This window comes from Camelus dromedarius, chromosome 4, assembly GCF_036321535.1.
Source record: "Camelus dromedarius isolate mCamDro1 chromosome 4, mCamDro1.pat, whole genome shotgun sequence".
Taxonomy (NCBI): domain Eukaryota; kingdom Metazoa; phylum Chordata; class Mammalia; order Artiodactyla; family Camelidae; genus Camelus; species Camelus dromedarius.
In genome coordinates, this window is record NC_087439.1 from 18,957,631 (window position 1) to 18,980,690 (window position 23,060).

Sequence of the window (23,060 nt, forward strand, 5' to 3'; positions counted from 1 at the left end):
TATGCCCTTCTCCTCCCTCAGTGATCTGTACAGTAAATAATGCTTCTGGAAATTTTAGAAAATCATTTGCTTTCCAGGCACCTGTATAGAGTCTAATCAATACTGATACTTATCCAAAGGGTTTTCTTTCTTTCTTTCTTTCTTTCTTTCTTTCTTTCTTTCTTTCTTTCTTTCTTTCTTTCTTTCTTTCTTTCTTTCTTTCTTTCTTTCTTTCATGAAGAGAGGTTTTCTAACTCTTCTGAATGTTCAACTTTGTATGAAATAGCAAGTCTAGGGGGAGGTATAGCTCAGTGGTAGAGTGCATGCCTAGCATGCATGAGGTCCTGGGTTCAATTCCCAGTACCTCTACTAAATAAATAAACCTAATTACGTCTCTTCATTAAAAAAAAAAAAATTAAAAAAAAAAAAGAAATAGCAAGTCTTTTTTTTTTCTAGTGTAAACCCCCTCAAACAAAAACCCAGCCATGAGGATTGTCACTGTGCCCCTTCTCACAGACTCGGGAGTACTTACAGGAAATCAGTCCCCATCACGTGTTCCATTTTTGCTAGCTCTTCACATTTGAATACAGTTCAGAAAACTGGATCATAGACTAGGCCCAAAGCCACTGCCATTGTCTCAGCAGTATTTCCAGCACTGGGAGCTGGAAATGACAAAGACCCAAGGTGATTAAAATAGCTCTGGATTGAAAGGACTAAGTTGTCTCAGAGGCCCTCTACCTCCACACCAAAATATAATATTAATTACAAAAAAAATTCAAGCTCTAACTATTTCCCTAAGTATATCTTGAATCTGATAGAAAAGTAAGGAGTAGCTGGTGTGTGAGGCATGGGCTGAGGGTTGAGCGCCCTGGGGGTCTGAGGGTCCGGGTTCCAGGCTGGCTCTGCCACTGATCAGCCGTGTGACATGAGGAAGTCACTCAACTTTTGGGGGCTTCAGTTTCCTGCTCAGATGAAGGAAGGGTCCGACTGGTTCTCCTGGGAGAGTTTGCAGGCAGCCCGTCCGCAGGGAGAGTTACTGCATCCCCACCTGGGACTGGCCCCGAGCTAGGTGCTAGGAAAGCAGCTGAGGAGACTTGCTGGCCAATGTGATGCAACAAGACATGGGTGTGCTTGGCCCTCCGTCCCAAACACAGCCTCTGTACCCCTGACACTGGCTTGGGCCAAAGTCGTCTTTTCCTGTGACTCTGTAGGCGTGTGCGTGTGTTGAGGCCAGGTCACCAGGTCAGGCTCCCATCTCGCACGGCACTGGTTTCCCTCTGCCTGGTTCCCTCTCCTGCTGCCTGACTTTGCCCCCAATGCAGAACATGGGAGAACTTCTAAAAATGTTGACTCAGAAGAAGAGGAAGTGGTCAGAGCTCAGCTCTCTTCCCCGAGGCGTCCTGACTCTGCTCTTCTGCTGGGGACGGTGTGGGGTTTCCAGGGCCTGCATGGGAGTGGGGCGAGGAAATTGAGCCCAGTTCCACAAAAGCCCCTTTCTGAGCAAGGATGCCTCCTCCTTTAAGTTATGGAACAAAAAGGACCCCTCCAGTGTTCAGAGGAGAGCTGAAGAAAGTCTACTGGAGGTGATGTGCTATGCCCACTGAGAAAGTGGAGACTGCTTTTCTTACTGAAAAAAGGCTCTCTTTGGTTCACCAAGTGAAAAGAGTAGCAATTAAGAAGGCTTCAAAACATACAAGAGGTCGCAGGGACAGAAAACAAGCTACGGTTACCAAAGGGGAAAGATGAGGAGGGATAAATTTGGAGTTTGGGATTTGCAGATACACACTACTGTATATAAAATGGGTGCACAACAAGGACCTACTGTGTAGCACGGAGAACTATATTCAATTTCTTGTAATAAGCTGCAATGAAAAAGAATCTGAAAAAAAATATGTATGTGTATGTATAACTGAATCGCTTTGCTGTACACCTGAAACTAACATTGTAAATCAGCTGCACTTCAATAAAACACAAAATTAAAAAAAAAATATGTTAGAGTTGTGGAAAGAAGGCCGGGGGAGGAGGGGCAGGGGCTGGATGGTGCAGACAAGGTCGGGGTGATATTTATACCTCTTTTATTGTCCTAAAACTGTGGGTCTCAGACTGTAGCGAGGGCCAGAGTTTGTTCAAGCACAAATTCCGCATTCCTGATTCAGTAGCTCTAGATGGAGCCTGAGAATTTTCTTTTCTAATGAGTTTATAGGTGCTGCTAATTCTGTCACACTACTGGGCTAAGCGAGAGTAGTTTGAAGGGCGAACAATCTTAATGACTACAGTGTTGGTTCAACTAACCTCTTCCTTGGAATATTAATAATCGGAGACAATAGCTCTGGACATATTAAAAACAGTAGAAAGTTCTATAACAGTGAGACTTTAGAATTGTGCTTCTCAAGTGTGTTTCATAAACTATCTTCATCAGAACCGCCTAGGACCCTGCTTCTCAAAATGTGGTTCCCAGACCAGCAGCCTGGGAGTCACCTGGGTGTTGGTTAGAAATGCAGAATCAGATACTGACTACTCTAGAGAAAACAGATAAATAACAAGGTCCTACTGTACAGCACAGGAGACTATATTCAGTATCGTATAATAACCTATAATGAAAAGGAATATATATATAGAGAGAGAGATAGAGAAGCATTGCTCTAGGGGTTTCTCAGATGTGTCTCTAGAGTGGGTATCATTGGGGGTGAGGGATTGGGAGGTGGGATATGCCATTTTTATAATCCAGAATTGTTGCCCACTGGCTTAACCTAGGTATTGGGGTAAGAAATTTGCCAGGGTCAACGGCTTAAGTCTTCACAGAGCATAGAAACAAAGCCCATAGAAGGTAGGGTGGTTTCAGTATGTAATCTGTCAGTACTGACAATGTCTTTTTGAAGATCAATATGCAATGTCTTCTGTCGCTTCTGTGTGACAGAGAAATGATGGAAGGTTTAGAAATAGATGGTGGCTGCAAGGGAAGACCCTGGAGGGGAAGGAATGGACTCAGATCAGGCTCCTGAAATGTGTAGCCCAACCAGAATTGCCCAGTATCATACTTCTTGTTATTGCCAAATTGTATTCCATTGTGTGGATGTGCCACATTCTGTTTATCCATTCATTAGGAGATGGAAGTTTGATTTGTTTCCACTGTTTAGCACTGTAAAGCTGCTGTAAACATTCATGTGCAAATTTTTCCGTGGACCTATATTTTCCTTTCTCTCGGGTGTATACCTAGAAGTAAAATTGCTAGGTCATATGGCAACTCTATGTTTAAACTTTTGACAACTACTAGACTGTTTTCCAAAGTGGCTGTAACATTTACATTCTCAGCAGCAATGTGCTGGGGTTCCAGTTCCTCCACATTCTCACCAACACTTTTTATTAACTGTCTTTTGATCATGGTCATCCCAGTGGGTGTGGATGTCTCACTGTGATTTTGATTTGCATTTTCCTGATAGCTTATGGTGTTTGGATATCTTCTCATATACTTGTTGTTCATTTGTGTATGTTCTTTGGACAAATGTCTACTCAGACCTTTTGCCCTTTGTTTTTTGAAGGCACTTTTTTATACTTTATTATTATTATTATTATTATTATTATTATTATTATTATTATTATTATTATTATTTTTAAACACAGCTTTTTTGGGGGGAGGTAATTAGGTTTGTTTGTTTGTTTGTTTCTTTAATGGAGGTACTGGGGATTGAACCTGGGACTTCATGCATGTTAAGCATGCGCTCTACCACTGAGTTATACCCTCCCCACCTTGCCCATTTTTGAAGTGGGTTTTTTTTGTCTTTTTATTATTGAGTTATAAGAATTCTTTGTATTTTCTAAATACAAGTCCCTTAGGTGATATATGATTTGCAAATATTTTCTCTGCTGTGTGGGTTGTTTTTTCATTTTCTTGATGGTGTCCTTTGAAACACAAAAGCTTTCCATTTTGATGAAGTCCCATTTATCCCTTTTTCTTTTTGTCCTCTATGCTTTTAGTGTCATATCTAAGAAGGCTTTGCCTAATCCAAGGTCACGAAGATTTACTATACTTCCTTCTAAGAGTTTTTATAGTGTAGCTCTTCCATGTAGGTCTATGATCCATTTTGAGTTAGTTTTTGTGTTTGCTGTGTGACAAATGGATTCAACTTCATTCTTTTTCATGTGGATATCCAGTTGGAAGAGACACCACATAGTTGGTGCAGAAAAAAGCCCTCAAGTGGGTCCCCAGACCGATGTCAGCAGAAGTAGGGTCAATGGAAGCTGGGAATCAAAAAAGCACATGCCCACTGCCCTCGTCCTCCCTGGTTGGATTCCAGACCTGCTTCTCCTCACAGACTGATGAATCTTACGGGCATCACACTGATAGAACACCACTCTTCTTCTAGTCATGGGGACAACAGTTTAGCTTGGAAGTGGTTTCAGAATTTGAGATAGAGAGTAAAAGTTAGAATCTACAGTTGGCTGAGGGTATATAAGTGGCTAGAACTTTTCTTGCAGACAGTTTGGCACTTTGTATTGCCTTAAAAATGGACATATTCTTTGACCTAGTAATCTTAAGACAAGAATTTTTCCTAGGGGATTGATCTGATATGTGTGGGGCAAGCTTTAGGTAAAACATTATTTATTGAATTATTTATGTTAGTAAAAACTGACCACAGAAAAAGTCCAACATTATGGGATCGATTAAATTTCAGCATATCAGCATACCTTTTGGATGGAATGTTATGTAACTACTAAACATTATAAGGAATTTAAGTCCATGGGCAAATGATATTTTTGCATACTTTGCATATTTTGCATATTATGTATTAATAGTATATTAATGCAATTAATTTAATATAGCATATCATCCAAATTGTATCAACCAGGCTTAAATAAAAAGACTGGAAACACATATACCAATATAATAACAGTGTTATCCTGGTGGTAGGACAATTGGTGTTTGAATTATTTTTCTTACATTTTTGGATATTTTTATGAATCAGGATGCTGTCACTGTGTCTAATCTCCAGAGTAAGACCCAGAGGGCAAGGAATAGAGTTCTTTTATAATCAGGGAAAATGTTAATAAAACAATTCCTTAGCGGTGTCATCTACATCAGTTGAATTAGATGCCGGTCCTCGTACTGTGGGGAGAGTCAAGGGAATGAGTTTCTGGGCTGCATTGATTTAACCTTCCTTTTCTTTCTTGCTTGTAACCAATAACCCACTGAGGGAACCTTTAGCCATGTGCAGTGAGCCCTCTTAGAAAGTGCCAGTGGGAGGTGCATATCAGAGGCTGGGACAACCAGGGTAAGGCTTGTCTGCTCTGTGGAAGAGGTCGCACTCCAGAAGGGAGGACGCATTGGAACCAGCAATTCCCCTGGATTAGCTCAGTGGGAGTGAAGAGCCCTGCGGGTCTCTCAAATCTGGGAGGTGTAAACTTTTACCAGCTGGGCATTTAAACTTAAATCACTGCTGAGGATTTAAGGAGACCTGAGAGGTTTTTCTGAGGTCTTTAGATGCAGCCTCCATCTTCTTTGGAAGGCTGGACTTGTCTCAGGCCGGGCCTCACAGAAGCTGAGTCTGGGGAAATGGTCCCTTGGTCTCCTCCTTTCCCTGCCCTCCCTCAGTGAATGCTCAGTGCTTCTGTCTTTGCAATCCCACAGTGCTCCCTCTCCCTGTTACTCCTCCCTTTCTCTGAGTCTACCAGCTTCCGTGGTACCCCAGTCCCTGTGTCTGTACCCCCGTCAGATTTACTAACTTCCTTGTCCAGGGCCCTATACCTTCAGTAGTTCTGATCTCTGCCAATCTAGAAAACTTAACTGCAGTTCTGGGAAAACCGACACATACACTGTACCCCTTCCCAGATCATGCTGAATTTGCCTTGGAGTCGTGACCTAATGGCCAAGGACAAGCAGGGACCCCAAGAGCCAGAGCGCCCTTTTCTAGGTTTCGCATGGCCAGCCCTGGCTGTTCCTGTGTTACTTAGCTTAGTGGAAGGAGAGAGTACTCCTGTCCCCAAGAAACCAGCCCCATCTGTGGGATTCCAAGCTCTCCTCCTGGACAATCCATCTTTCATCACTCTGGAGAACTATTTATTTGTCTATCTTTTTTTTTTTTTTTTGGCCCTGTAATTCTTTAAAGTAGGTAATACTTTTGAGTCTGTCCAACTTCAGAAATTATGAAGGCATGGAGAGCAGAAGTCTCTGGCCCAGCTCTGCTCCCCATCTGCCCAGTTCACTCTTCTCACCAAAGGGGATGGAGGGCTTGAGCCAGCTTTTCCAGATGGCAGCCCAAGGGTCTCAACTCCATTTATTGGACAGTCCATTTTTCTCCACTGACTGAAGAGACGATTATAATGTCCCATATGTATTTGGATCTACTTGTGGGCTTTGTATTCTGTTGCACTGTCTGCCTGTCTATTTATACGCCAACATCATGGAGAACTGAGGGCACACAGCAGCCGTGGAAGCCTGGGGAAGGTGTACAGCTTCCTCCTCCTCACCCTGCTCTAGACTTCTGTTTTCCTCCTCCTTTCATGCGCAACTGCTGACATGCATAGTACTCCTCACAGGGAGGTCTGTGGTTCCTACTGTTATCCCCATGTTATGGATTAAGAAAATGAGGAACAGAAACACTGAGGTAAGTCACTCAGGGCCACATAGCTGGCATGTGAATGAGCAATAGGAGTCCCGAGACAGATATCTAGCTACCATGTTACCTGTATTTTTTCAGAATACTGTGCTGATGATGAATGCAGTGTATTGACTGTAATGTGTGATGATGAATGCAGTGTATTGACTGTTTAGCGACTACAGTTTATTGAGTGTCTGCTAGACATTGTATTGAGGGCTTCAGGTACGTGGCATATAGCGTCCCATTTCACTTACTCTCCATTACAACCCTACGTGGTAGGCTTGATCATCAGATGTGTCCGCACGGGAAACCAAGGCTCAGAGGGGTTATCTAAACTGCCAAAGGCCATGAGACTGAGTGTTGCTCCAAAGACCATGCTCTTCACAGTTAGGCTTTACTGATCCTCCATTGGCATAATCACCATCAAGATCAAATACTCTTCCTTATTCCTTTGATATCCCTTCCTTGGTCAGCCGCCGGATCCGAGGCAGTTTTGAAAGGCACAGAGGTAGAGATGCGCCGGGATGTAAGGCTCTCTCTTCTCAACTCTGGGGGCAGCCCCGCTCTCCTTACACTTTCTGACACTTTCTTGCTCTCTTAGGTTGTGAAATTCTTTCGAACAACATGTGACCTCTCGTTGCAGGCTCTTTGCCTTCTAAGGTAATCAACAAGTTTGTTGATGCTGAGAAGGCTGGTTGGGAACCTCAGGTAAAAGAAGGAGAACAAGGAGTGAGTCGGCTAAGGGAGAACGTGAAAACCCAACAGGGAAACTCAGACTTGATGGGATGGGCAGTGGGGAGCCTCAAAAGTTTCTTGAGTGGGAAATAAACACAAAATTGTGTTTAAGGAAAAGCCATCACAGCCCATATATGCACTCTGTATAATCCCTGCAAAGAAAGGAAAGAACCAGGACAACAACCAAACCCAATTAACCTTGCTTGTAAAGGTTTTGATCTTCAGGGCACTTCACTTTGTCTCTCTGACCTGAACACTTTATCATCTGATTGGCCTAATACCCTACTATTTTTCTCTATTGGATTAAAAGTCCAAAGGGGGACAGCAAAAGACTTCTTCCTTTAGAGCGAGCTCTTTATTCCTAAGACTAAGAAGAGCCTTTGGCGGACCGCAGAACCCTTAACTCAGACGGCCACATCCTTCATCATCTGGCTCCCGCCTTGTCTCTCTGGCCATCACTTTCTGGCTTTCTCCACAGTGCCTCCACCCAAACTCAACACTCTCAGTTCCCACATGCTCTACATGTCATTTGCCCCTGAGCAGTTTTTGCCCCTTCTTATCTACTTCCTCATCTTCCTTAAGTTTAGGAGATGATCTCAAGGAGATGCCCCTCCTTAAGGAGGTCCCCCTTGTCCCTCTGAGGCTGGTTGGGTCCTCCTCCTCTGGCTCCCCATGACATCCTGCCATCTCCTGGTCATTTCTGCAGCTCGTTATGGGCTGATGGCTCACTTGTTTCCTGGACTCTGAGCTTCTATTGGGAAAGGGCCATGTCTCAGTTGCCTCCAGGCCTGGAGCACCACAGCTGTCCAGAAAGTGCTGGCTCATAGATAATGAAGGAAGAGTGCCACCAGCTGGCTGTCCCCATCTGCTGCACCAACTGATGGCTGGTTGGTGGCATTTGGCTCTTTGAATCTCCTTGTTATTCTAACAGGAAAACCTTAGCTCCCAACTCAAAGGCAAAAGAACTCCTTCCTTCCCAAGAAGACCTTTCTGGATTCCTGACCTCGTGCCCTCCTAGGTCCTGGCTCTTTGGAGGAGCCCCTGTCTCCCCAGCACTGCCAGCAGTACCCCTCTCAGCCTCCTTGCCTTGGGCCAGTAAATCTAAAAGCAATACTTTCATTGGCCATGTCACTCCCTAAAGCTACCAGGCTACTCTGACAAAGACTATCTGTTTGGCCAAACCTGAGTCAGCCTTCCTTCGGTGTCATCCTTGACTTTGGGCTCTGTCTTTGACCTGCTTAGTCCAGTTTTAGCAAGAATCCTGCTGAGTCAGTTTAGCAAAAACTTCCCACCCTTGGTGTCTGATCACTCTGATACCTGATCTAACTCCTCAAATTTTCTCATTCCCCTACCTTTGGTATCTAATCACTCTGGCCTGCCTTCAGCAAAAGTCCTGTCAAGTCCGTTTAGCAAGAACACCTGCACCTCTGATGTTTCCCTTAGAAATCTTCCATTCACTGACCCCCACCCTGCTCATTGGCTGTAAGTCTCCACTTGTTCTTGTTGTATTTGACATTCAGCCTGCTCTCTCTCCTCTACTGCAAAACCCCCATTGCTGTGGTCCCTCCTGAGTACAGTTTTCGTTACCATCTATAACAAGTGTCATGAATCATTTTTCTTTAATAGCATCACCCCTGCCCCAACCCTGTATACTTCTGTCCTGAGCCTCAGGACCACTTCCCACAGCCTCCCTTCTCCTCCTTCTCCTCTTAGTACCACTTCAGACGTTATTCTCTCTCTCAGTGAATTATTCCCTTCCTCTAACTTCTGTGATCTCTCAGCACTTGGGTTTCCTCCCCTTCTTTTTTCTCCCCAAGCTGGTTCTTGTCTACCCATTTCTTAAATACTGATTTTTTTCCCCAAGCTTGTGTTTTTCACCCTCTGTTTCTCTCCCTCTGAGCACATTGCCTTTCCAGTGAGTGACCCCCAAAGCCTCAAAGTGGATATTGTCTCAGGATGGTTGAAGCCTCTTAGAAGATGCTCACTGGTTATCCGGGAGTCCAAGTGCAGGAGGTGTTATCAGGCACCAGCACAGCCGATGCCTCCAAGATCAGAATCCCTCATCCCTTGGGGTGAGGTCGGACCTCAGGTGTGTCTCAGAGGGCATCTGAATGAATGGTGGGGGTCTGCTGTTGTGGCCCACAGTCCTGCTGTGAGTCCATCTAGGACTTTCCCTACTCCCGGACATCCACGGGACAGCCAGTTGCAGGGACCACCACTAACCATTGAGGATGAGGGCCCAAGGAGAAGTGGGAGGAGTCAGTGTCCCGGGTGCCCAGGGAGCAGGGTATGTTGTCCAGGGTGTGGGTCAGTCAGGGCATCCTGCTGGGCACAACTCCTGGTGTCTTCACATACACTGGATAATTATTTTTTCAATTTCTATACCTTTTGATGGCATCCAAGCCATCAAAAGCTATGGAAGTTGATTGTTCTAATAAATCATGTACATTTTGCAAATATACATGTCACCATTATTTTGAAATACTTGGCATAAAAAGAGTTGATTGAATTTGAAATCTGTTTGCATTATCACAAAAATGTCGATATAGTTGATAATACTTTATTGTATAATTGAAATTTGCTGAGACAGTACATCATAACTGTTATTACATCAAAAAAAGGTACCTATGTGAGTATTAACTTGATTATAAAAATTTCACAATATATATCAAACCATCACACTGAAAAAAAAAGTCAGTATTACTTATTCATCAATAAAGGAAAAGAGTTATTAGATTATTCCAAAATAATTCCAGTGTAGATTTTTGAATAGTTATAAAAATGATTTAAAAATCTGTGTTACTTCCTTGCATGAACAAAGTTTCTTGTTGATGGAGATCACCAAGAATTTGAAGAAATGTCATTAAAGCATTGTTTCTGAGTTAGATGTAACCATTTCCAACCTGTGTGCCCCCGAGAGAAGGGGAAGAGGTTGTAAAAAGTATGTTCATCGACACAAATTTGAGTGCATCACTTAAATATTTGAAAACATTTTATTTGGAAGTTTTATATAAATTCAATATTTAATACCTTCCCGCAATTTTAGCATTTTATGTTTTTTATACTGATATAAATAAAGTACAATAATTTTTTCCCACTAACCTCTAAATTTTCTTCAGTTTGCCCCAGGGCATGATACAAAAGCTATCATTTTCTCTGTGTGCTATAACAAAAAATGTTGGGAATTTTTAAAAACAATTTTATTGAGGTATAATTTACAGACTATACAGTTCAGCGTTTTAAGTGTACAAGTCAGTGATTTTGAGTAAATTTATCGAGTTGTGCAACCATCACCATTCATTTTTAGAACGTGTCCCTCATCCCAATAAGATTGGAAGTTAGTTTTGAATGAGAGTAAGAAGGGACCAGAAGATGTTCCTGGGGAGGGCAGACCTTTGGGTCCTGAGCAGCTAAAGGGCAAGTATAAAGGTGCTGAATTCCTAGGAGAAGCACCCAAAAGGGCTGGGAACGACCAAGGAGATGGGTGCTGCTCAGGGGAGGATTTGTGTCTCTGCTCAAATACCAGCTCCTCTGGGAAGGTGTTTCTAGCTCACGTGCAGCACACCTGCCTTCTGTCCTGGGCTCCAGTGCTCACTCTCGTGCTACAATTATAGGTAGATTTTTGGTCTGTGGCTCTGCTGTCCCCGCTAGACTGTGAGTCCCTGCTTTGTGTCCCCAGAACTGATCTCCATCTCTGACACATAGCAGGGTCTCAGTCATCAGTTTGCCCAATGAACAAATGGTTTCCAGCCCTTTGTCCCCACCTCTGAGGTCACCAGAGCTGACCAGAGGCACACGGGGTGGTTCCCAGCCAATGACGGTGCCTGGAGCAGGATCCGATTGTCTCTGAGAGTGTGACCACAGGCCAGGCCAGGCGCAGAGCTTCTGACCCTTTGTCTCTCTGTGCTGGCACTGAACCTTTTTTAGCTGTTCCATCGCTTTGGAGATTGGAGTGTGGGATCTTACATTGTTGGGTTGACCTCCAGCGGTAAATCCCCACGATTCTGAAGGTGCATCTTTCTCTCAGCATCTAGCAGAGCTGCCTGCATTTGAAGGGACAATTTCCAGGAAGCAAGTGAGGCAAACTTAGGGGCTCTAGCTCCTGGCTCTGGCTGGGGACTTGGCATCATACTCTTTTGCCCAGAGTTCTGCAGCCATCCCTAGACACCAGTGAAAATGGCGAGGGGACAAATTCCCTTTGCCACCTCCAGAAGCAGGTGAATTGGCAAGGTGGCTTCTTTGTGGGCAGGAAAAAAGCGAAGAGGTTGAAAGCAAACACATCAAGCTGTTTTCGAGTGCCCTCAACCGCTGCCCAGGCTTGCAACCCCCATTTTTAAGCAGGTTTACTTCGCTAGTAACAGCGCTCCATTATGCTTTATCCCTAGGCTCTCAACTCTGCTCCGTACTTCTCCTGGGTGTTCTGCTCACTAACCTATTTATCCTCTCTTATAAACCTACACTTAAAGCGACACAAAACACAGCTGTGACACCACGGGAAAGCTTTCTGGCAATGCCTCGAGCTGGCAGAGTGCTTGTGGCCATGACAGAGAAGCTTCTCTACTTGCGGTTCCCAGGGGCTTCAAGTAGGTTTCTGGGGTGGCTGTGGGAGCCGCTTCTTGGTGCGGTTCCCTGGTGCAGGGATCCCAGTTGAAGGGATTTTAGGGCCCCGGTGCTGAGCCATTGCTGTTGGAGCAGAAAGGCAGCCGGAAGGGAGACAGTGACCACGTCCTCAAACACACACATCCTCCGACACCCTGAGCATCACAGGACCAGTCTGGGCACCTGGGACGGATCAGACCTGACTCTGGTTTTCCTGTCTTGTCATGTTGTTAAATTAACATAACAAATCTTCACAGCTGGTGGCTGCCCTCTGCCTCTCATCCCTCCTCCCCCTCCCTTCTGTACACTAATTAGTGCAAAAGCGGGGAGCAAATCTTCAAGCATTGATTGGCCTTTGTAGTAATGATTCTGCTGGGAACAACCCAACCCTCTCCAAACAGATAAACACCTCCCCCACCCCGAGTCTGAACCATGTGCTTCCTTCCTCATAGATTTTTGGCTTTGCAAGTCCAGGATAGAGAACTCAGTTACTGAAGAGCATAATACCACATTTGTCTCCTCTGGGTCTAAAAGACAAAAGGGATTGTGAGACGAAAAGGGGAGGGAACACCTCCGGGGGATGTGACTCGTTTAAAGGTGTTGGTTCGTCTTCTTTGCAGAAGGTTGGCCCCTCTCTACAAAGGCGGAAACTTTGTCTAGCCAAGTGTCAAGTGGAACGTCTTGAAAAAGCCTCTGCTAACACCTTTCTGTCTATAAAGTGGTTCCTGCCTCAGACAGCTCTCAGCCTTGCTGGCACATCCGGCCCACAGGGGCCGGGGACCACTCGTGTCTGTGCCTGAGGAATCGTGCATAGCAGCAGCCTGGAGAGGGATCTGAGGACAGAACTATGGAGAGGGTGCCCCTCGAAGGGGTCCAGGGGCAGGCAGACCTTTAACCCAATCTCTGGGTCCTCGCTGGGGCACTGGCCAGCAGACCCCTGTGGCTAGTTAGTCCCCTAGTAATGGCTATGTGGTGACATGGCAGTAGAAAAGGAGTATTTATCCTTCTCACTAGGCAGTGTTTTGAAGACTAGATAGTCCATAGTGCGTTTGAGGGGGTTTCACTTATTGTGCCTTTTTTCCTCCCTTGAACTCCCTTCCATCCTTGGAGGGTAATCTCCATCATTTCTCCCCTACTCTCACTCCCCTTCTCAAACATACAGCCACATAATCTTAATCATTTCACTTTCTCCCCATCTCTTCTCATGCTCTTCTCACTGGTTTCAGGGGTTGGGAAGGCCTGGGCTCTGTGTGGGAGTATTCAGTAATCAATTAGCAATGTCTGCCAGGGGTAGCAGTGTGCGCAGCACCAAGCAAGCTATCTACCTACCATTCCTAACCTTTAAAAAGTTTTTTTTCCAATTGTGACACATATCTTAATGTTTACCATCTTAACCATATTTAAGTGTACAGTTCAGTAGTATTAAGAATATTAAGTATATTCACATTGTTGTGCAACCAATCTCCAGAACTTTTTTATCTTGCAAAACTGAAACTATACTCTTTTATCAACAACTCCCTGCCCCTCCTGCTTCCTTGCCCCTGGGAATTACCATTCTACTTTCTGTTTCTATGAGCCTGACTACTCCAGATAAGTAGAATCATACAGTATTTGTCTTTTGGGGTCTGGCTTATTTCACTTAGCATAACGCCTTTGAGCTCCATCCATGTTGCAGTATGTGTCAGAATTTCCTTCCTGCTGAAGGATCAGTACTATTCCATTCTGTGTATTTTCCACATTTTGTTGATCCATTCACCTGTCAAAGGACATTTGGGTTACTTCCATCTTTTGGCTATTGTGAACAATGCTGCTATGAACATGAGTGCACAAATATGTGAACCTCTCTAAAAAATTACCAACAATTCAATGATCTAACCCAGTGGTTTTCAACTTTTAGAGAGCTTCTAAAAAATACTGTCTCTTGAAACACCACTCTAATTAAATCTAAATGTCGAGGGGTAGAGTCCATTGATCAGAATCAGAGGTGCTTGTTAAAAACCCTAATTCTCTGGAGACTGTGTTTCAGTAGGTCTGGGTTAGGGCCCAGAAGTCTTTGCATTTAAAAAAGACCCTGAGGATGGTCTCATGATTGGACATTTTAGAAATTACTGTCTATATCATCAGTTAAAGGTGTTCTCCTGCTGTTTTATGTTAATAAAAAGAGAGAAGATAAATAAAATGCTTAGCATAGTGTCTAGAAGCTCAGTAAATGACGATGGTCATCACCACCATCATCATCATCACGACTTTATATAGCTCTTATTATGTGCCAGGCTGGCACATTTTAAAGCCCTTAACATAGATTTATTTGCAAAATACCCTTTTGAGGTAGTGCTATTATAACAGATTTTACAGAGGAGGAAACTGAGGCACAAGAGAGATTACATAACACAGAGTTATATAGCTAGTAAGTGAGAGATGGAATTGAAACTGGAGAGTCTGGCTCCAAACTTTATGCTGTTAACCAGTGCACTCTGCTGCCTTCCCTGTGGTAAATGGTAAACACTGCTAGTACTAATGATCAGTGAAAAGGCCCTCAGTTTCCTTCAACACAGCCATTACCTGCATGCTTTCCTTGTAGATATGCCCTTAAGATAAAAATAAATATAATAGACTCAAGTGTCCTTTTCATGCCTCCCCTTTGTGTCCTCTCAAAATTCTTACATGGTTCAATCTACTGCTATTTCATGACATCTGATTTCTTAGTCATTTTGGAAGCGACCTCTGGGAAGGGGATATTATCAGTATCATTACATTTTTTAACCTGGAAGAGACCTTTGGGATGCTCCAGGACAGAAGTCTCTAATGTGCTTGCATCCTACAGGATGCTCAAGGTTATCCACTGGGATTGGGGAAGAAAATCCTAGTATAAAACCAGAGAAAGTAAGGGCCATGGGGATCTCCCTGCTGTTAAGTCCAACAGGCGCCTAGACATTATTAAAGTTTCTCCTCGGCTCTGTGGACCGCCCCTGCTTGATGCATGCATCTCCCTTAACTGAGTGAGGTCACTCTTTTTTTTTTTTTTGATTTGTTTTTGTTTTGTTTTGTGTTTTTTTTTTTTTTGGTAGGGGCAAGTAATTAGGTTTATTTATTCATTTATTTATTTTAATGGAGGTCCTGAGTTTAATCCAGTGCTAAACATGCACTCTACCACTGAGGTATACCCTCCCCCTAGAGTGAGGTCACTCTTGTACCTTTTCTTCTTTCTCTCTCGGGCTGCTCCTTCTCAGTTTCCCAGCCCCTGTATTTAAAATGATTTTTAAAAATTAATATATGGATTGACACGGCAGCTTCACTTGCTCTAGGGGTCATGAAGAGTAGGTCCTGGGAGGAGGGTATAGCTCAGTGGTAGAGTGCATGCTTAGCATGCACAAGGTCCTGGGTTCAATCCCCAGTACCTCCATCAAAAGTAACTAAGTAAACCTAATTACCTCCCGTCACAAAAAGATCAAAAAAAAAAAAAGAAGAAGAAGAAGAAGAAGAGTAGGTCCTGTACCAGAGGCAAGGGTGGAGCTTATCACGGGGACAAGGCTGCCTTCCCTGTTTCATTTCCTGTCAGCATATGTACGCAGGCTGTTATGGGTTGAATTGTTCCCACAAAAAGATCTGTTGAAGTCCCAGCACCCCAGGACCTCAGAATGGGATTTATTTGAAAATAAGTTCATTGGAGATGCAATGATTTAAGTTAGATGAGGTTGTATTGAATTAGGATGAGACACCTAATATGGCTGGTGTCATTATAAGAAGAGGAAAACAGACACAGAGGCAGAGAGAGACACACAGAGAGAAGACGGCCATGTGATGATGGGGCATACATGGGAATGAAGCATCACTGAGCCAGCAAACGCCAAGGAAACACCAGCAGCTGGAGGAGCTATGGGAAGAGTCTCTTTTACAGGTTTCAGAGGGAGCATGACCCTGTTGACACCCTGATTTCAGACTTTTAGGCTCCGGAACTGTGAGCCAATACATTTCTGTTGTTTGAAGCCACCTAGTGTGTGAATCTTTGTCACGGCAGCCACAGGACTCTAATACATGTGCCCATGGAGGTGGATTTACAAATTGTATTTCCCATTTGAAACAGAACTCTCCCTCACCAGATGAACACTCTGCAAAGGCACCCCCATATGAAGATTGCACCTCTGATGCAAGTTCAAGTGGGCCACAAGGACATGGCAGCCCTGCCCCTCTCCATCATGAGGGAAAAATGAAGATGGCCCCATCAAACCTGGTAAGAAGTCAGCCAAAATGTCCTGAAATTGTCAAGATACTTGGTCTGTAGATTATCACCTACTATTATTATGATAAATCAGTCTTACCTCAGTTCATATTACGCCTTGAGGTACTAGCTGATGCCAGTATCAAGAGCCATCACAATCAACAGGACACTTAATATTCCTTACTTCATCTTTATCTCGTCCTATGAAGTATTTTCTTTTTATGCCTTTTAATAATACATACAATATTTCTTCATTAAAGCACCTTATAAATGAAAGGATAAATAAATGCATGTATATTGGCAATATATACTCATTTTTTTAAATTGATGAGGTACATGATCAAGTCAATACCCACCCCCTTTTATGCATGAGGAAGCAGGTCCAGGATGGTTTTGTGAATTAGTTACTCAAGTTCAGAAATTGAATTTGGTTCTTCTAACTCTGAGCTGGGGTCCAGCTTCTATACCACTCTCTCCCCCTCAAAGAGGAGGTGAGATACACTCTGCCCTATTTTAGCATCAGGAGGCCTTGGGCGATTTTGAGTAAGACACTTCTGTTCAGCAAGCCTTGTGGGGAGCGGAGGTGTTACAGCAGGGTCAGGCACACGTGGGCTTGAATTCTGGCTCTGCTTCTCACCAGCTGTGTGACCTGGGGCAAGTAATTTTACCTCTCTGATACTCACCTTCTTCAACTGTAAGGTGAAAATAAGTGTGTTTTTGGCATAAGACTGTTTTTAAAGAGAAAATTATATGTTGTCCAAGTGTAAACTATATGCTTCTTAAAATCCAGTTGTGATAGTAATAGCTGATGTTGAGATTCTGAAGGTATGAGATATATAGTTCTGTCTTCTATATGGAGGGGTTCCTGCAGACCAATGGATGAGACCCATGTCCAGATGTGAGTATGATTTGCCTGGCCGGGCATGTGGCACTGGTGACCTGATGTTCCCACTAGCTCTTCCCTTGAGCCCAGGTCACGTTCTTGGTACTAAGAAATCCACATGTCTGATTGGGAGTCACATTATTTCTCTTGCCTTGGTCACTGGCAAATTACCTCTGATTTGATGGGGAGGCCTCTCTCTCACCTCTGTCCACTCTTGAATCCACTGTAATCTGGCTTTTGTCCTTCAACTGCCTAGAAGCTGCTCAACCCAGCGTCTCAGTGACCTCCTTGTTTTCAGGTCCAATAGTCACCCTTTGAGTGTCACCATGACATCTTGGCCATCTTGGCACTATTTATCACTGTCTGGGGACACTTGACCCCTTCCTTCTTCCTGAAGCATTCTCTCTTTAATAATTGAGGAACACCACACACTCTTGGCTTTCTTCCTTTCTGGGGACAGTCCTCCTCACTCTCTTTCACTGGCTTATCTTCTACACTACATGTATATTCTGGGACTTCTCCCAGCTCTGCCCTAAGCCTCTGTTCTTCCTGAACAATTCCGCCTATGGACTTGGCTTCCAATACCTTTGGCATCACTGATTCTCAGACAGAGGGAGTATTGTCTAAAATCACCTGCCAGGAGAGAGGCTTTTTCACACTACACTTGCCACTGCAGGGGTTCTGAATGCACCAGCTATCACTGACATTCACTGTCATAGTGGTCCTTTTTAGGGCTGCTGGTTCTCATTTTGTGTGTGTGTGTGTGTGTGTGTGTGTGTGTGTTTGTGTGTGTGTGTGTGTGTGTTGAGGAGATCTTATTTAATGCTGATAGATCCCAATCTGTCACCTGAATGTGTAGGTGCTGCTATGAATGTCCACTTGGATATTCAAGCACCTTACCCTCTGTCTGACCCAGTTGACACTTAGCTCTCCTGTAAACTTGTTCCTTTTCCTGCATCTCCACTTTTGGTGAGTGATACCACCATTCAGACAGTTGCTTAACCCAAAACTTCATTGTCATTCTCAAGTCATCCTGTTCCACTGCCCTCCATTTGACACCCACAATCAGTTACCAAGCTCTTGTGAGTTTACCTCCAAAAAATCATTTGCATCAGATCATTTCTCCTCCTCCCCATTCATGCTACCCTTCTCCCTCCCATCCAGCCTTCCCTGCTCCAGTCCATTGGCCACATGCAGCCTTCTCAATGCCATCTCATCATGGCGCTGCCCTGCCTGAGTGCCTTTTTGGTTCCCTGTTGCCCTCCAGATTCATTTGAGCTTCTGCCCACCTCTCTGGCCTCATTTTTTGCCTCTTCTCACCATACTCCACACATTTTGATCATACTTAGGCAGACCTATAGTTGATGGTCCAGACAAAATATACTTGAGAATGAAAGATGGCCCTGTTAGTGAATATTCTGGAATAAGACAAAATTAGAACTCTTCCAAGGAAAGCAGTAGGTACAGTCAACACAAATCATACTGAACCTTTAGTTCTTCAAATGTGCTTTGTTTTCGTTCCTCTATAGACCTTTTTTTCTGATGTCCCCTCTTTGCCTTTGTGAGACCTCCACCCTCTCTGTGTTCTTAGCATCCTGTACTTCACCGATTTTAGCATGTAAAACCCTTCATTTTAACTGTCTTTTTTCCCCCACCCTCATCTGAGAGAAAAAAATGAAGTCAGTTCAGATCTCAAGTTACTTTAATGCTTTGACCACTCCCTAAACTGCTTTCTCTAGCACAACCCTGCCCTTTTTCAAATAAGAAAGAGTAGGTTTCAAGCTTAAATTGACCATGTAAGTGACAGAATCTAGCCAGAAATTTAAAATGTCATCTTATTTTTATTTTAGTTATTGATGTTTATTTTCTCTTTGTAACAAGTAATGATTTTCTGTTTGTGCTAATGACATAATTTTTCTTTCAAAATGAACTAATTTAAGTAAAAGAAAAGGAAACAACTGAAGTAAAATCATTACGTTAATAATAGCCCAGCCAATATATAAATATGGACATGTTTCATGACAGCTGGTTTATCTCCTAAGAATAAAGACATTTTCCTGTGATAAGACAATAAATACCATTAACACACCTAAGAAAATTAGCATAATGCAAAGGATGTAATTTTTGATATGTACTAAATATTAATATTTATAAATAAATCTCTTACATTAATCTCTTAAATTTATCCAAGAGGGTCTAAAAACCATAGTACTTTGATAGTCATCATTATTTTTTAATACCTAAACAAGTTCTTTTTTAGCATTTGAATATTTTACGTCTTACTCTCTTCTCTTGAATTTATATGTTTTTTTCTGCTTACTCTACAGAATCTCGTCCCAATGTATAATTGTTTATGCTTGAAAGTTTTTATTGATCATCCTGGCATGTTCTAAAATAAGCAAAAAAAAATGCACTGATTAAAATTGAATCATTCCTTTATATCTTGTGATCACAAAACTCCCAAGTATTAAAAAAATTCTTCTTGATTGAGATAGCATTGTAATGATTATTAGTAGTACACAGATACACTGTTAGTACACTGTTGACCACAACATCATAGTAACATCCCAATTTTAATATTAGTCAGAAGGTGTAAAAAAATAGGTTTGGAAATATATCTCCTAAATGACATGACTGGGGCTTTGACGAGTTCCTGTATTCATGGATGAGTATGACTGATTGCTGGCAAGAATTGCAGCATCAATTCTATTTCCATTTTTTATAGATGCAAATAAAAAATTTAACATATAAAATAAATAGTTACGGAAGAAGATTTATTATACCAGTTTGAATTCCTTTGCGGTTATAGGACAAAAATCACACAGTGATACATCACAAAATTTATTTTAATAATGATATATCATTTGCCAACTCAGTTAGGTCCTCTTTCAATTTTATTAAAAGCAAAGAAATGGAAATAGCCTGAACTCCTGAAGATCTGCTATCCAGCTCTTAGACTTACTCTCTTGATCTCTTGAAATTATACTGAAAAGTATTTATTTATCTTTATCAAATTATTATTAGCATTTTTTCACTGGAAGACATCATCTTTAACCTGCTATACATATGAATGATTGAGAAAATAAACATATTGGTTATTGCAATCCACTTTTGCCAATGCAATTTTTTTTTAATCAAATGCAAAAGCTTCAGCTGTATTTGGATGAAACTGCAGAGTTATAGAATTGAATTTATGGAAAATGTCCACCACGTTGAAACTCATCAGCCAAATCTACTTGCTTCTGGCTGGAAAACATCTGACTTCATTTTCCAATTCGAGCAGACATCTCTGTGTCAACTCTCTCACTTCTGGTCTAACTCTAAGAAAGAAAGAGAGGAGCGGTAAGTGGGACCTGGACCATTGCTAGGAGCTTATTGCCTGGGGTCCTAAGGCCTTTTCTATACTTTGCTCCCAGCCTCACTTTCTTTGATGCACATTGGGGATAGACGAGGAGAGGATGTTAAGCAGACGTTTTCGACATTTGAATTCAGAGCTTCCTAACATGGCCAAGATACCTTGTTTCTAAGGCCCTAGTTTGCCCTTAACAGGCTGTGTATCCCCGGAAGAGAGCAGCAGCCCTGCGCTGACGCCTGCCCCCTCCCTGTGCTTAGGGCCTGTGCCCAGGAGCACCTGGGCCAGGTGCTGTGAGGAGAGTCAGGCTGGGTAAGAGGGCTGAGGTTTACAGTGAGCCATGGGTGACTGCGGGCCGGCACCAAGCTTCTACTGTAGAAGTGGCCACGGGGAGGTCAGTGTAGAAAGAGTGGAAATGAGAGTGGGAAATCTGCAACTGGGTTTCCTTAAAGTTACCATTGGCTGTGGATCCCTTTGACATCGTGTTTTTGTTTCGAGTTCCCCTGGGGTGCACATACCAATTCTCTTCCCCCTGTGAAGCCTGCTGGGCTAGCCAACTGACTTTGCTGGAGTCTGGGTTGAGGATGAGCTGGGGGAAGGGAGAATAGGAGCAGAGGGGGACCAGTGAATGTCCCTGCTGATCCTGAGTGCACTGGGCTGTGGGCTCCTGACTCGACTCTGACCGACCCAGGAAGACCTTGGACCCTGTCCTCCACTTGAGAACTTCTGCGTAGCCGGGAGGAGCGTGGGGTGTGGGAAGCTCCAGGCTGGCCTGGTTGGTTCTTCCCTGGTTATTGACCTTCTTAGGCAAAGTTTTTGACTATTCTATTTTCTTGAGAAACTGTAAACATTTTAAAACCTTTTTTTTCCAGTTTTACTAAGATACAGTTGACACACAGCACTGTTTAAGTTAAGATACACAGCGTGATGATTTGACTTACATATCTTGTGACATGATTACCACAGTAAGTTTAAGTAACATCCATCATCTCATATAGAGACCAAAAAAAAAGGGAAAAAAAATGATGTTTTTTTCCCTTGTGCTGAGAACTCTTAGAATTTACTCTAGAACGACTTTCATGTGTACCATACAGCAATGTTTACAGTCATCATGTTGTACATTTCATCCTTAATACTTATTTATCTTAAAACTGGAAGTTTGTAACTTTCGACCACCTTTATCTGATTCCTCCTTCTCCCATCCCCCACTCTGGTAACCAAATCCACAAATTTGATCTCTTATTCTAGAAGTTTAGGTTTTTGTTTTTTTACGATTCCACGTATAACTGAGATCGAATAGTATTTATCTTTCTCTGTCTGATTGATTTTACTTAGCATTATGCCCTGAAGGCCCATGTTGTCACAAATGGCAGGATTTCCTTCTTTTTTAATGGCTGAGTAATACTGTGTGTGTGTGTGTGTGTGTGTGTGTAGACTGTATGTATACATATATATATATGTTTTGTGTGTGTGTGTGTAGACTGTATGTATACATATATATATGTGTGTTTTGTGTGTGTGTGTGTGTGTGTGTATGTGTAGACTGTAGGTATACATATATATATATGTTTTGTGTGTGTAGACTGTATGTATACATATATATATATGTTTTGTATGTGTGTGTGTGTGTAGACTGTATGTATACATATATATATATGTTTTGTGTGTGTGTGTGTGTGTGTGTGTAGACTGTATGTATACATATATATATATATGTTTTGTGTGTGTGTGTGTGTACCATAACTTCTCTACTCATTCATCCATAGGTGTGTTTCCATGTCTTAGCTATTATAAATATTGTTGCTGTGAACATGGGGATGCACATATCTCTTTGACATCGTGTTTTTGTTTTCTTTGGATGTATTTTCAGAAGTGGAATTGCTAGATCATGTGGTAACCATATTTCTAATTTTTTGAGGAACTTCTGTACTATTTTCCATAGTGGATGCACCAATTTACGTCCTCATCAACTTTGCACCAGGGTTCCCTTTTCTCCACACCCTCTCCGACACTTATCTCTCATCTGTTTGACGATAGTCATTCTGACAGGCATGAGGTAATGTCTCATTCAGGTTTTGATTTGCATTTCCCTGATGACTAGTGATATTGAGCACCTTTTCATGTACCTGTTGGCTATGTGTGTAACTTCTTTTGAAAAATGTCTATTTCTGTCCTCTGCCCATTTTTAAGTGGATTATTTTTTGGTTTTGCTTGTTTTTGTTTTTGCTTTTTTGCTGTTGAGTTGTATGAGCTTTTCTATGTTTTGAATATTAACCCCTTATCAGACACATGATTGGAAATTTTTTTCCCACTTTGTAGGTTGTTTTTTCACTTTATGGATTTTTTTTTTCCTGTACAGAAGCTTTTCAGCTTAATGTCATCCTACCCTTTTATGTTTCATTGGGTTGCTTGTGCTTTAGGTGTCACATCTAACAAAATCATTGCCAAGACTTATGCCAAGCGGTGTTTTGCCTATGTTTTCTTTTAGTAGTTTCACGGTTTCAGGTCTTACATTTATGTTTTCAATCAAACTATTAACCTTTAGTCAAGACTCAGCCAAGGCTGTGGGGACAGGGTGGTTTTCACAAAATGCATATTGAGGAACCTCTTGAGTTTCTTCCTTCTAAGAGTGAGACTTTTTAATATGTTTGGGGAACTTCTGGTATGCAATAATCTATTCTGAACCTCCATCAACAG

At 42.6% G+C, this 23,060-nt stretch overlaps 1 long non-coding RNA gene and 1 other non-coding gene across 2 annotated transcripts in view; both read left to right on the forward strand.

Annotated features, from left to right (window-relative positions):
* Nucleotides 1-23,060, forward strand: part of LOC135321207 (uncharacterized) — a 352,339-nt gene that overhangs the window by 95,941 nt on the left and 233,338 nt on the right. Inside the window, exon 3 of the long non-coding RNA XR_010380771.1 lies at nucleotides 15,994-16,140. This is a non-coding gene — a long non-coding RNA (uncharacterized LOC135321207). The remainder of the gene's footprint in view (nucleotides 1-15,993; nucleotides 16,141-23,060) is intronic.
* Nucleotides 277-348, forward strand: TRNAA-AGC (transfer RNA alanine (anticodon AGC)). Its single transcript has one exon. It is a non-coding gene; the product is annotated as a tRNA-Ala (tRNA).